Consider the following 14638-nt stretch of genomic DNA (forward strand, 5'->3'; position numbering starts at 1 on the left):
CATTATGATCCTCAAGAAGTTGCAAGTATTTCCTTGAATTTATGCATCTGGAGCACAGAAGAGAGATCTGAGTTAGACATAAAAGCATATGAGTTATTTGCAAATAGATACTCTGCTTAGATGAATGGGATTCTCTAAGTTTCAAGTGTGAGCAAGAGAGGGCTATATTTCAATATTTGAGCAATGAAACACTTTCTAGGCAGAGGAGGCTGAGCTAGCAAAAGAGAAAATTAACATGGAAAAAAGGGAAAGAATGTTTCAGGAAGGGAAAAGGGGATATTAATTAGGACAAATGTTGAGTAGTCAGAGAAGAGAACTAAAAAAACCTCAGGTTGACTTAGTAAAATAAGAGGTCATTGATGACTTTAGCATATTTTTTGGTGGATTGTTGAGGTAAAGAATTGGACTGGGTTGAGTTGTATGAGGTGAAGAAATGGACATCATGAAATATGTGAAATCTTTTAAGAGATAAATGGCATCAGGGCACCTGGGTAGCTCAGTGGGTTAAACATCTGCCTTCAGCTCAGGTCATGATCTTGGATTCCTGGGATAAAGTCCCAGTTTGGGCTCCCAGCTCAGCCGGGAGCCTGCTTCTCCCTCACCCTCTGCTTCTCCCCTCAGCTCATGTTCTTTCTTTCTCTCAAATAAATAAAATCTTTTAAAATAGATAAATGGCATCAAAGGATATTATTGAGAGATTTGAGATTTAATATATACAGTGGGGAGACTTCTATTTCTAACATACAATGACATACAATGTGCTTTTGACCTACTTTCCCACTTAGGGCAACCAGGAAGTCTGGACAAATATTTTAAAAACCTTCTTAAAGGCTATGTAAATCTATAAGAAAGGTACTGAAATATTCCAAGGCCAGGATCTGGGAAAGAAGCCATGAAGAGGAGTCCAGCATTTGGGACTAATTTTACCTAAGAGGCATTTGCTTATTTCACTTGTTGATGAAGAGCTGAACAGAACTTTCAACAGATTCATGGGTTTGTAATGCCAAAAATTGGATTTTAGTGCCCTTTGAAAGGAAGGGATCCAAGTAAACTTCAATCTTTGGGTTAAAGTTACTGAGTTTAGCATTACTACATGAGTAAGGGTGGATCAGAAATATATCAGGCCTTACAGAAACTGAAGTTTAGATTTGAATAATCTCATTCCCTGACTGAATTATAGTGATTTGGGATTGTTAATGCCCCAGTTTCCTTGCCTGCCAGAAAAAGTTAAATGTTCTCTAGGAAGTTAACTTATCCAAAGGTTCAATTCATCTATATTTTAGTAATCAAAAATCAAGCAAAAATAATCAGGCATAAATGTAGACAAGACTTGACTATAAATGAAAGGAATCGATAGGTAATAGAAACAGCCTTCTAGGGCATCAGGTAATGGAATTATCAGGCATAGACTTGCAAATAACCATGCCTAAGGAGTTAAGATAGAATTGAAAATTTCAGCAGAAAATTAGAAACTATGCAAAGAACCAAACAGAAATTCTAGGCCTAAAAAGATAAGATAATTGAAATTAATGATGCAGTAGAACTTCAGTGAATTGGAAGATAGGTCAGGAAGATCATCCAGATAGAACATTGAGAGATAAAACAATGGAAAATAAGAGATGAAGAATAATATGAATTATTATGAAAGGATGTAACATGCCTGAAATTGGAATTCCAAAAGGAGAAGAAAGTGTGAATGCAGCAGGAAAAACATTTAAGAGATAATGGCTGTGAACTTTCCAAGTCTGATAAATGATAGGAAACCAGATTTAAGAAATAGTATGAACACCAAGCAGGATAAATAAAAATAAAACCATGTCTTGGTATATTAAAAATTGCTAAAAACCAAAGACAAAAAAATCTGAAAGACAGGCAAAGGAAAAAAGCTATATTATTATCAGAAGAGGAATAATGATGCTGATAGTTGATTTTTTTAAAAACAAATAGTAGTAGAAATCAGGAGAATGGAATGATCTCTTCAAAGTACTGAAGGAAAGTTACAACTTAAATTTTATATTCTTTAAAAATGTCTTTCAAAATTGGAGATATAAAGATAATATATGCAGTTAAAGTAAATGACACGTGGGTAGTAAATAGAGGTAAAGTATTGTCCTGGCATTGGGGAAATGGTAAAGGGTTTTAAGAAATCAAAGATGCATCGTAATATCTAAGGTAGCCACTAAAATAATAGCAAAGAATATATAATCAGTTAATAGAGAAGAAAAATGGGAATAATATAAACTACCTAATTTAATAGAAGATAAAGCACAGAAATCAGAACATGGAACAGGGGAACTAACAAAACACAAACAAATAAAGGTCATTGTAAAGAAAAAGTACTGCTACAAAGAAGAACATTAATGATAAAAGTTGTATTCAAGAGGAATGTACAACAGTTTTAAACTTACATGTACCTAATAACTTAGCTTCAAAATATATAGAACAAAAATTGACAAAGTTAGAAGAAGTCAAATCTACCATCATAGTGGGAGATTTTTAGCATCTTACTTTTTCTCAGTAACTGATAGAACATCTGAAAAAATTAAACACAAATACCAAGGATTTGAGCAACACAGTGAAAAACTTGATAGGCATATACATGCATTGTACCCTATGGCTGCAAAATCCACATTTTTTTTCTCCTTAATACACATGAAAAATTCATTGAAGTTGAACATATGCTGTGTCATAAAATAAATGAGTCTCAACAAATTTCAGAGGATTAAAATTATATGAACTGTGTCATTTAAGCCAGGGGGGAAAAAACCCAATAAACAAAAGATAAGTAGAAACCTTCCCAAATGTTAATGGATGTTAAGCTTTATACCTCTAAACAGCTATAGGTCAAAAAGGAAATCACAATGTAAATTAGAAAATATTTCCAACTAAATAAAAATGAAAATATGACATTTTGATGGCTTTTGGTACGATGCAGCTAAAGTTATGCATAAAGGGAAGTTTATGGCCTTTAAACATATAACTTATAAAAGGATAAAGGTAAATGATCTAAACATCTATTCCAAGATGTTAGGAAAAAAAGAACAGTAAGTTAAACCCATAGAAGGGGAAAATAATGAAGATTAGAGCAGAAATTAATGAAAAGATTTCCTAATGGACAATAGAAAAGATTATTGAAGCCAAAAGTAGGTTCCTTAAATGAGTAATTGGTACTGAATAAACACACTGTGAAAATTGAGCAACAAAAAGGGAGAGGTGAAAAATAAGACTTCAGTATACATCGTACAGACATGAAATAAAATTATAATGAAATGAAATTGGCATGGTATGAACAACTTAATGGCAAAACATTAGAAAATTTAGATGAAATGTACAAACCATTAAATACAGAAGTGCCAAATTCAGATGAAAAGGAAAAGCCATAGAAAAAATGCAACTAACTTAAGAAGAAAATCTGAAGAATTCTATAAGAATTAAGAAAAAGAATTATTTTGGTAATTAAAACCCCTCACTCAAAACTCTAGACTTTGATGGCTTCTCTGATGAATTTTACCAATTCCTTAAGAAACAATACCAGTTTTATATAGTCTCTTCTAATAAGTAGAAAAAGAGAAAATTTATACCTTCAGCTTTAAAAAAAAAAATCCAGCAAATAAAATATTGATTCACTTAAAAATTTTAAAACTATCTTGTAATTTTAACCTTCTGAAAATATTCAATAAAGCCTAGGTCATTTCAAGTTTTTTTTTTTTTTTTTAAAGATTTTACTCATTTATTTGAGAGAGAGAGAATGAGGTAGGGCAGGGAGTGGGGGTGGTGCAGACGGAGAGGGAGAAGCCATGCAAGGCTCTATCCCAGGACCCCAGGACCATGATCTGAGCCAAAGGCAGATGTTCAACCAACTGAGCAGCCACCTGGGCACCCATCCAGTTTTAATTTTCTTTTTGGTTCTAGCCCCTTTGATTTGCAAAAAAAAGTATTTTTCAAGTAAACTGATGGTTGTCTTGGAACTTCTTTGAAATAGCCATAAAGTTACTTGCACCGTTAAGATACGATTTCCAGTTTCAGTAACCAAATGAAAGACAAATGTATCTTTTTAAAATTTGTTTTAAAGATTTTATTTATTCATGAGAGACAGAGAGAGGGAGGCAGAGACATGGGCATAGAGGAGAAGCAGATTCCCTCTGAGGAGCCTGTTGCTGGACTTGATCCTGGGATCACGCCCTGAGCCACAGGCAGATGCTGAACCACTGAGCCACCCAGGCGCCCCAATAAATGTGTCTTTAATAATGAATGCATCTTTACATCTCCATGTGGGCATTTATGACAACTATTCATTTTTTAGATACTTCATTGCTTAAAAAGACACATTCCTCCATTAGACACATTCCTCCATTAATAATCTTTATAAAATAGTGAGGTTCTCTCTCTCTCTCTCTCTCTCTCTCTCTCTCTCTTTAGCAAAAAACACCTTTGATCTATTAATTTAGTCATAGCTTCTGGAAGATACTTAAATGAGCACTGTAACTTAAGCAGTTCACCTACAAAATGAATACCCACTTAATTTACAATAATATGAACTACCAACATTCCATTGCCTTCACCCTGATAAAGGGCAGTGGTAGACATTTTTGAAGAGACTCCATATATGCCTTAGGAATTCTCATTTTGGTGCTCAACTTGAGTAAACATGTTTAGATGAAGCATCAGTTGCATCATTATTTTTCCAAAACATTAGTGTTTTGAAAAAAGGTCATTAGGGATTTCATAAATAACTTCACAAATGAGGAGATACATAAGTGGGGACACCTTAGTCAAGAGGAACCAGAGAAATCATAGAGAGGGTCATAGCTTTGCTGCTAGCTTGTGAGGTTAAAGTTTAGGAAACACTGGCAAGCAGAGCACTCCTTTGTTTGCATCGTGTTTACAGTCTCTTTTACAAGAATGGTATTCAAAGGAGAATGGAAAATTTTCAATCCCAACCATTGTCTTTGAACATGTGAGCTAGTTCTTTGAGAAACTTTCATCTCTTCTATTGTTGATGGCTCTCAAAAGTGGGTTCATATTTCCAACCAGGAGGGATTATGCAGTTTTCACAATCGATTTCTGCTGCACATGTTAACTAGGCAGAGGGACTGTTGTCTGCTGGGCCAGAGCCCACATTCATCCAGTTAGAGAGGTGGGCTTGGTGTTGACCAACATGGTAGGACTTGGCTATCAGTATGGTGTGGTTTGCTAAATGAGCCTTGCTGAGGATAAAGCAGGAGATCTAGTGACAATTTGGCAGATGACCTCAGAAGGTTTCAGAGTTTGTCATTTTTATAGTCTCTGCTGGAAGTTTCTTACTCAGCTCAGGACTGGCACATGAAGAATTGCAACTGTGCTGGTTTCTATGACAAAAGAAGCCCTGAAAGAGTAAAAGCTGTTATTCTGAAGAGGGTATGGCACTTTCTATACAGAAAAGGGGAGAAGAATGTCACAGTGGGTGCTCAGCAGTCCATGCCCCAGCCAGCTTCCCTGGCCAGCTCCCCTCCCCATAGCCGTAGCCCACACTTACCTATGTGGCCAGCTGCTTGCTGCCACCAGCTGGCTCAACATTCAGTCAGTTTGGTGCACAGCTGGGTGTTCCTCAGGCTCACACTATCAAGCAGCCTCAGTTATGTGGCTGTTGGTTCCTCCATGGGACATGAAGCATTTTCCCTGTAATCAGCTGAACTCATTTTTTTAAGACTATCCAATCTTGATACCATGGCCACGTAGAAAAGTGGAATGACAGTCCAGTTTCAGTCATGAATACAGATTTAAAAAAATCCAAAATAAATATTGGGAAACCAAATCTAGCAATACATAAAAGGGATACTATGTCAAGTTCAAGTTTTTTTTGGAGCTGGAAATGTAAGGCTGATTCAACATTCAAAAATCAACCAATTGTGAATCATTGTATGAAAGGACAAAGGAGGAAAGTCCTAGGGTTATCTCCCTTGATATGAAAAGCACATTTAATACAAATTAATATCCTTTTAGATACTAAAACATTATAAGATGGAAATAGGAAACTTACTTGGGGTGCCTGGGTAGCTCAGTCAGTTAAGTGTCTGACTCTTGATTTTTGGCTCAGATGATGATCTCAGGGTGGTGAGATGGAGCCCCATGTTGGGCTCTGTGCTGGGTGTGGAGCCTGCTTAAGATTCTTTCTCTGCTTCTCACTCTCTCTGAGCCCCCCTCCCCCCTTGCAAAAGGAAACCACCTTAATCTGATCAAGTACCCACAAATAACATCCAGCAAGCATTATATTCAGTAGTAAGATATTAAAAGTGCTTTCTCTTTTTTGAAATGAGAAAGACAAGTATATGCACTCCTACCATTTTATATTCAATATTTGCATTTTGGAGAGCCTAGCCAGCCAGTACAATAAAGCCAAACAAAAAACAAAGCCTATAAAGAAGTAGTGTTCATAGAAAATCCAAAGTACCATATAGATTATTTAGATGAATACATGTATGTGCCAAACACAAGGTGAATACAAAACAATTAATTGCATATTGGATGTTTTGATAATAATTAATTAGAAAATAAAATATTTAATTTTCAAAACAAACTATCTAGATGTATATCTAACCAAAACTTATGAGACATTTCCCAGAAAACTAAAAATATTAATAGAAATTAGAGAAGTTTTAAATAATGGAGAAATATATCACATTCATGTATATTGGAAGTCTCAATAATGTAAAGATAGAATCCTTATAAATGTGTTATGCTTGTGTGCATGTGTGTTAGAAATTGACAAGTTAATTTTATTTTATAAGTTCTTTTTAGGGATCCCTGGGTGGCTCAGTGGTTTAGCGCCTGCCTTCGGCCCAGGGTGTGATCCTGGAGTCCTGGTATCGAGTCCCACGTCGGGCTCCCTGCATGGAGCCTGCTTCTCCCACTGCCTGTGGCTCTGCCTCTCTCTCTCTCATGAATAAATAAATAAAATATTAAAAAAAAAAAAGGAAACTGGAGAGAGCGTTTTCACTATAAGTTCTTTTTAAAGTATTTTTTTTTAGCAATCTCTACACCAAGTGTGGAGCTCAAACTCATGACCCCAAGATCAAGGTTGCATGTTCTTCTTAACTAAGTGATCCAGGTGCTCCTTGACAAGCTAATTAAAAAAAAAAAAAAAAGAAAAAAAGAAAGGCCAAGGCCCACGAATAGCCAAGACATTCTTCAAGAATACAGTTAGGAGGATTAACTCTATTAGGTATCAAGTTTATTATATAACTGCAGTATCTTTTTTTTTTTTTTTTAGATTTTATTTATATATTCATGAGAGACACAGAGAGAGGCAGAGACATCGGCAGAGGGAGAAACAGGCTCCATGCAGCGAGCCTGAGATGGGACTTGATCCCGGGTCCCCAGGATCTGGACTGAAGGCAGTGCTAAACCGCTGAGCCACCTGGGCTGCCCATATAACTGCGGTATTAAGGCAGTATGATACTGGTGCAAGGATAGACATAGACCACTGGGCCAGAATAGAACATCCAGGTAATATTCTTATATGTAGTCATTTGATTTACAGTGAAGGTAACACTGGAGAGCAAGGCGGATCAGGTGACCTTTGCAATTACTGATGCTTTTTTTTTTTTTTCCATGTTAAAAAAAATGCTTGGTGCTTGCCACACTTCATACACAAGTACTACATTTAGGTGGATTGAAGTCTTAAGTATGAAGCACAAAAGCTACTAGAAATTAACTGAAGAGAATGTATGCATTGCCTTGGAGTATTACATGACTTATTGGTAAACTGTAAAGAGCAATGGGTTTGGATTTTCCATTCTTTGTTTCCCCCTCTCCCCCCAAAACGGTATTCCATTGAATAGGTGGAATTTTTGTTTCTGTCTTTGTTGAAAAGTTATATATCCTATTTTTGGTCTTTTTGGTAGTTGCCTTCATCATATGCTTCATACTTATTTACCTTTATCAACTCCTTAAAGGCATCAATATATATAGTCCCCTTAACAAGAACAATACATTTACCTTTACTTCTATACTTTGTCTTCCCCGCTGGCTCTGTCATCTTTATATTGTTAAGAATCCTACTTCTAGTTCATTGCAAGTATACTTTCTCTTCTTTAGTCTTTACAGTTGTTTGGACAATGGGATACCTTATCAAGAGAAGTGATACCCCATTACTTCCTATATCCCTTGAACTTTTGAATGTATTTCCTTAACATGTGGGGTTTTGTATAGCAAACCTTTTGAGACTTATGTGCCCCAGAATATTTTATCATGCTCTCACATTGGAATGACAGTTTGTCTAGGAAAGTCTGGTTTTAAATATGTCTTTATTTTAAAAAAATATTTTATTTATTTATTTGAGAGAGAGAGATGGAGTGTGAGCTGTGGGGAGGGGGCAGAGAGAGAGGGAGAAGCAAACTCCTTACTGAGTAAGGAGCCTGATGCAGGGCTTGATCCCAGGCCCCTGAGATCATGACCTGAGACAAAGGCAGATGCTTCACAGACTGAGCCACCTAGGTGCCCCTGAATATATCTTTATTTAATTCTTCAAAAATATCACTCCACTGATTTCTTGTGTTTAGCGTTAGGGTTGAGAGGTGTAAATACCATATGATTCTAATTTCTTTAGAGATGATCTGCTTCCTTCTCTAAGCTTTTAGAAGTTTGTCTTAGATAATCTTAAATTTCACCGCTAGATAGAGGAGTACTTTTACTTGTATCTTCTTTTTGGCATTCTATGGACCTTTTAAATTTCAGGTCTTTTAACTTTATTTGTAGGAAATTTATCTCTATTTTCTCCTTTTTATTTTTTGTCTTTCTTCCTAAAAGTCCCATAATTCATATAAAAGCAGTATTTTTTCTCCTTTATCTCTAAAATACTTTCTTTGCTATATGTTTAAAAGAATCTAGTATAATTAACAATGTTATATTAGTTTCAGGTGTACAGTATCATGATGCAGCAATTCCATACATTCATTACTCAGTGCTCATCTTGATAAATATACACTTTAATCTCCATCATGTATTTTGCCCAACTCCCCAACCACCACCCACTCTTTGTTCTCTGTAGTTTCAAGTCTGTTTCTTGGTTGTGTCTTTTTTTCCTTTGCTCATTTGTTTTGTTTGATAAATTCTACATATGAGTGAAATCATATGGTATTTGTCTTTCTCTGTCTGACTCATTTCCCTTAACAAAATACCCTCTAGGTCCATCCATGTTGTCACAAATGGAAGATCTCATTCTTTTTTTAAATGATTGAGTAATATTCCATTGTATATATAGACCACATCTCCTTTATGCATTCATTAGTGGATTGACCCTTGGGCTGCTTCCATAAGTAGGCTTTTGTAAATAATGCTGCAGTAAATGTAAGGGTGCATGTATCTTTTCAAATTAGTGCTTTTGTTTTCTTTGGGTAAATACCCAGTAATGGAATTAGTGGATCATATGGTAATTCTATTTTTAGTTTCTAAAATGCTCTTGTATATTATCATTCTCTTTATTCTTTTCTCCTGCCTTTCCTCAGAGAGTTGCTTATTTTATATGTTACAAATCTGTTCTGCAGCAGTACCTGTGAGCTCTTATTTCCCTGGAAGCATCAGGTACCCTGTCTGCTAACGTGTCAGATAATGTGTGTTGGGAGAATTAGGGCAGAAAAAGGAGATGAATCCTAGGGCACTGAGACTCAGCCCAAAAGAACCAGGGCCTAACACTCTTGTTGACTGTCGTCTTATCAAGTAACTCCTTGTGCCATGGTTTTACTTTTAAACACTTGGGGGAAATGCAGTTCTTGGAGGGAGCACCCACCCCAGGACATAATTCATAGCCTTACAATATTGAACAGACTATGTTTTTCTTCTCTCTCACTTCACCATACTTACCAAAGGTCATTTCTTCAAAATTACTCCAATAGGGATGTCTGGGTAGGTCAGTGGTTGAGTGTTTGCCTTCAGCTCAGGGTGTGATCCCGGGGTCCTTGTGGGGAGCCTGCTTCTTCCTCTGCCTGTGTTTCTCTCTCTCACTCTCTCTGTCTCTCATAAATTAGTAAATAAAATCTTAAAAAAAGAAAAAATACTCCAATAAATCATAAATAACCACATCATAGTTAAACAGAAGACACTTGAAAAGGCTGCAAACCCCAGACCTTTGAAATCAAACAAAAATTTGAATGCACAAATTCCTGGCATCTTCCAAATTCTTTTACCACAACCAGAATGAGTATAAGTTTGTGTCTGGTATGGAAATCTTTCAAGGACAATATATCCTTGAGTACGTATTTTTCTGGTCATATCTCCGAAATCTGGAGTCGTGAGGTTTGCAGGATTGAATATGGTTTTTAAGTTACCAAGGGATGCCTGGCTCTCTCAGATAGAGGGATTTTGTTCTTTTTTTAAAGATTTATTTATTTTATTTATTCATGATAGACGTGGAGAGAGAGAGAGAGAGACAGAGAGAGAGAGACAGAGACAGAGAGAGGCAGAAACACAGACAGAGGGAGAAGCAGGCTCCATGCTGGGAGCCTGATGTGGGACTCAATTCTGGGACTCCAGGATCGTGCCCTGGGCCAAAGGCAGGTGCCAAACCGCTGAGCCACTCAGGGATCCCCAGGGATTTTGTTCTTTAGGAGAACGTGCATTTATTCTCAAGGGGTTAGTCTAGTACATCTTGTCCCCACTTCTTGTTTTCCCCCATCTTCTTAAAAACAAAGCAGCCTCTCCTACATCAAGGAAACAATGTCTGTTCCATTGATTTCTGTGTCTGTTTTTGTGCCAGTACCATACTGTTTTGATTACTATAGCTTTGTCATATAACTTGAAGTCCAGAACTGTGACGTCTCCAGCTTTATTTTTATTTTTCAAGACTGCTTTGGCCTTTCAGGGTTTCTGTGGTTCCCTACACATTTTAGAATTGTTTTTTCTACTCTGTGAAAAATGTTACTGGTATTTCCACAGAGATTGCATTAAATATGTAGTCTGCTTTGGTGGTATAGACATTTTAACAATACTGGTTCTTCCATTCCATGAGGATGGAATGTCTTTCTTTGTGTCATCTTCAGTTTCTTTCATCAGTATTTTATGGTTTTCAGAGTACAGGTCTTTCACTTCTTTGGATAAGTTTATTCCTAGGTATCTTACTGTTTTTGGTGCAGTTGTAAATGGAGTTATTTCCTTCATTTCTCTATTTCTTCATTATTGGTATATAGAAATGCAACATATTTCTGTATCCTGCATCTTAACCGAATTTTTTATCTGTTCTAGCAGTTGTTTTGGTGGAGTCTTTTGGATTTTCTATGTATAGTATCTTGTTATCTGCAAATAGTGGAAGTTTTACTTCTTCCTTTCTGATTTGGATGCCTTTTATTTCTTTTTGTTGTCTGATTGCTGTGACTAGGACTTCTAGTACAATGTTAAATAACAATGGTGAGAGTGAAATCCCTGTCTTGTTCCTGACTGTAGAGGAAAAGCTCTCAATTTTTCCTCATTGAGGATGAGATTAGCTGTGGGTTTTTCATACATGGCCTTTATTATGTTGAGGAATATTCCTTCTAAACCTACTTTGTTAAGGGTTTTTATCATGAATGGATGTTGTATTTTGTCAAATGCCTTTTATGCAACTATTGAAATAATATAGTTCTTATTCTTTCTTTTATTAATATAATGTATCACGTTGATTGATTTGTGAATATTGAACCAGCCTTGCAACCCATGAATAAATTGTGCTTGATCCTGGGGAATGATTTTTTTTTAATGTATTGTTGGAGTTGGTTTACTGGTATTTTGCTGAAAATTTTTCATCTATGCTCTTTAGAGATATCGGCCTATATTTATTTTTTTAGTGGGTCTTTATCTGGTTTTGGTGTTAGTGTGATGTTGGCCTCATAGAATGAATTGGAAAGTTTTCCTTCCTTTTCTCTTTTTTTTGGAATAGTTTAAGAAAAAGCTATTCTTAGCTTTTACCTCTTCTTTAAATGTTGGGTGGAATTTGTCTGTGAAACATTCCAATCCTGGACTTTTGTTTGCTGGGAGTTTTTTGATTAATGATTCAATTTCTTTGGTTAAAAATCTGTTGGAGTTTTCTATTTCTTCTTGTTTTAGCTTTGGTAATTTACATGTTTCTAGGACATTATCCATTTCTTCTAGGTTGTCAAATTCATCGACATAGTTTTTCATAATATTCTCTTAAAATTATATTTCTGTGGTGTTATTTCTCCTTTCTCATTTGTGATTTATTTAGTTCCTTTCTCTTTTCTTTTTGATAAGTCTGGCTAGGGGTTTATCAATATTATTTTTTCAAAGAATCAGCTCCTGGTTTCATTGATATGTTCTATTGGTATATATTTTTTTGGTTTCTATATCATTTATTTCTGTTCTTTATTGTCTTTATTATTTCCTTTCTTCTGTTGGCTTTAGACTTTCTTTGTTGTTCTCTATCTAGCTTCTTTTGGTGTAAGATTAGGTTAATTTGAGATTTTCTTCCTTAAGGTAGGTTTGTATTGATATACATGCTAATAAATATGTGCTTACGACCACTTTTGCTGCACCCCAAAGGTTTTGGACCATTGTGTTCTTATTTTGTTTCCATGTATTTTTTATTTGTTCGTTGATTTTCTGGTTTACCCATTCATTATTTAGTAGCATATTGTTTACCTTAATGTACTTGTGGTCTTTTCAGATTTCTTCTTGTGGTTGACTTCTAGTTTCATGGCACTGTGGTCAGGAAAGGTGCATGGCATGACTTCATTCTTTTTGTATTTGTTGAGGCCTGTTTTGTGACCTAAAATATGGCCTATTCTGGAGAATGTTCCATCTGCACTTGAAAAAAATTTGTATTCTGTTGTTTTAAGATGGAATGTTAAGTCCATCTGGTCCAGTGTGTCACTCAAAGCCATTGTTTTCTTGTTTATTTTCTACTTAGATGATCTATCTGTTAATGTGAATGAGGTATTAAAGTATCCTATTATATTATCATCAATTACTTTGTGTTTGTCATTGTTTTATATATTTAGGTGCTCCCATGTCGAGTACATAAATATTTACAATTGTTAAGTCTTCCTGTTGGATTATTCCTTTTATAATTATATAGTGCCCTTCTTTGTCATTTGTTAAAGTGTTTTATTTATTTATTATAAAGATTTTATCTTTTTTTTTTTTTAAGTAGTGTATTTACTCATGCTATGTCTGAACTGACAACCCTGTTACCAAGAGTCTGCTCCACTGAGTGAGCCATCCAGGCACCCTCAGTCTTTATTTTAAAGTCTAGTTTGTCTGACTTAAGTATTGCTACTCTGGCTTTCTTCTGATGTCTATTTCCATGATAAATGTTTCTCCATCCCTTCACTTTCAATCTGCAAATGTTTTGAGGTCTAAAATGAATCTCTTGTAGGCAGCATATAGATGGATCTTGCTTTATCCATTCTGACACCTAGGTCCTTTGATTGGAATGTTTAGTCCCTTTACATTCAAAGTGATTATTGAAAGATATGTATTTATTGCCATTTTATTACTTGTAGTTGTTCCTGCAGATTTTCGCTGATCCTTTGTTGTCTTTCTCTTGTGTTTTGCTGTTTTTCTTTAGTAATATGTTTGGATTTATTTCTCTATATTCTTTGCATGTTTGTTAATGTTTTTTTGATATATAGTTACCATTAGGTTTGTATACAATCTCTTCTGTATATAGCAATCTATAGTAAGTTAGGTCATTCAAGTTTAAACCCATTCTTTTCTCCTCTTCATCATGCATTTTAGGTATATGTTGTTACATTTTATATCCTTTTTTGGGGGTGAGTTCCTTGACTGATTTGTACACAAGTATTCATTTTTACTGCTTTTGTGTTTTCTGCCTTTATACTCTTTTGGTCTCTCCTTTATACTTCGAGAGTCCTCTTTAATATTTCTTATAGGGCTGATTTAGTGGTCATGAACTCCTTTAGCTTTTGTGTGAGAGAGTCTTCATTTTTCCTTTAATTCTGAATGATAGTTTTGCTGGATAGTGTATTCTTGGTTGCAGATTTTTTTCCATTTAGCATTTTGAATATGTCATGCCACTCTCTTCTGGCTTCTCAAGTTTCTGTTGAAAAATCTCCAGCTAGCATTATGATTTTTTTCTTGTAAGTTAAGGACATCTTTGATTTTGCAGCTTTTAAAGTTTTGTCTTTATCATTATGTTTTGCAAATTCCATTATGATATGTCTTGCTGTGTTGGCCTGCATTTGTTGATTTTGATGGGAGTTCTCTGTGCCTCTTGGATCTGGATGTCAATTTCCTTTCCCATATTAGCAGAGTTTACAGCTTTTCTTTCTTCAGATAAATTTTCTGCCCCCTTTTCTCTCTCTTCTACTTCTGAGACTCCTATAATAAGAATGTTAATTATGTTTGATGGAGTTACGGAGTTCCCTAAGTCTGTTTTCATTTTGCATAATTCTTTCTCTCTCTTGTTCAACTTCATTGCTTTCCATTATTTTGTCTTCTAGGTCATTCATTTCTTTGCTGCTTCTAGCCTGCTGTTAATTGCATGAAGCATGTTTCTATTATTATTTATTGCACTCTTCATTTATGATTGATTTTTTTTAAACTCTTACCTCTGTGGTAAGGGTCTTACCAATGTCTTTTCTCAAGCCCAATGAGTATCCTTATGACTATTGCTTTAAATTCTGCATCAGCTATGTTACTTGTATGTCTT

This window comes from Canis lupus, chromosome 1 (assembly GCF_011100685.1).
Source record: "Canis lupus familiaris isolate Mischka breed German Shepherd chromosome 1, alternate assembly UU_Cfam_GSD_1.0, whole genome shotgun sequence".
In the NCBI taxonomy this organism is placed as follows: Eukaryota; Metazoa; Chordata; class Mammalia; order Carnivora; family Canidae; genus Canis; species Canis lupus.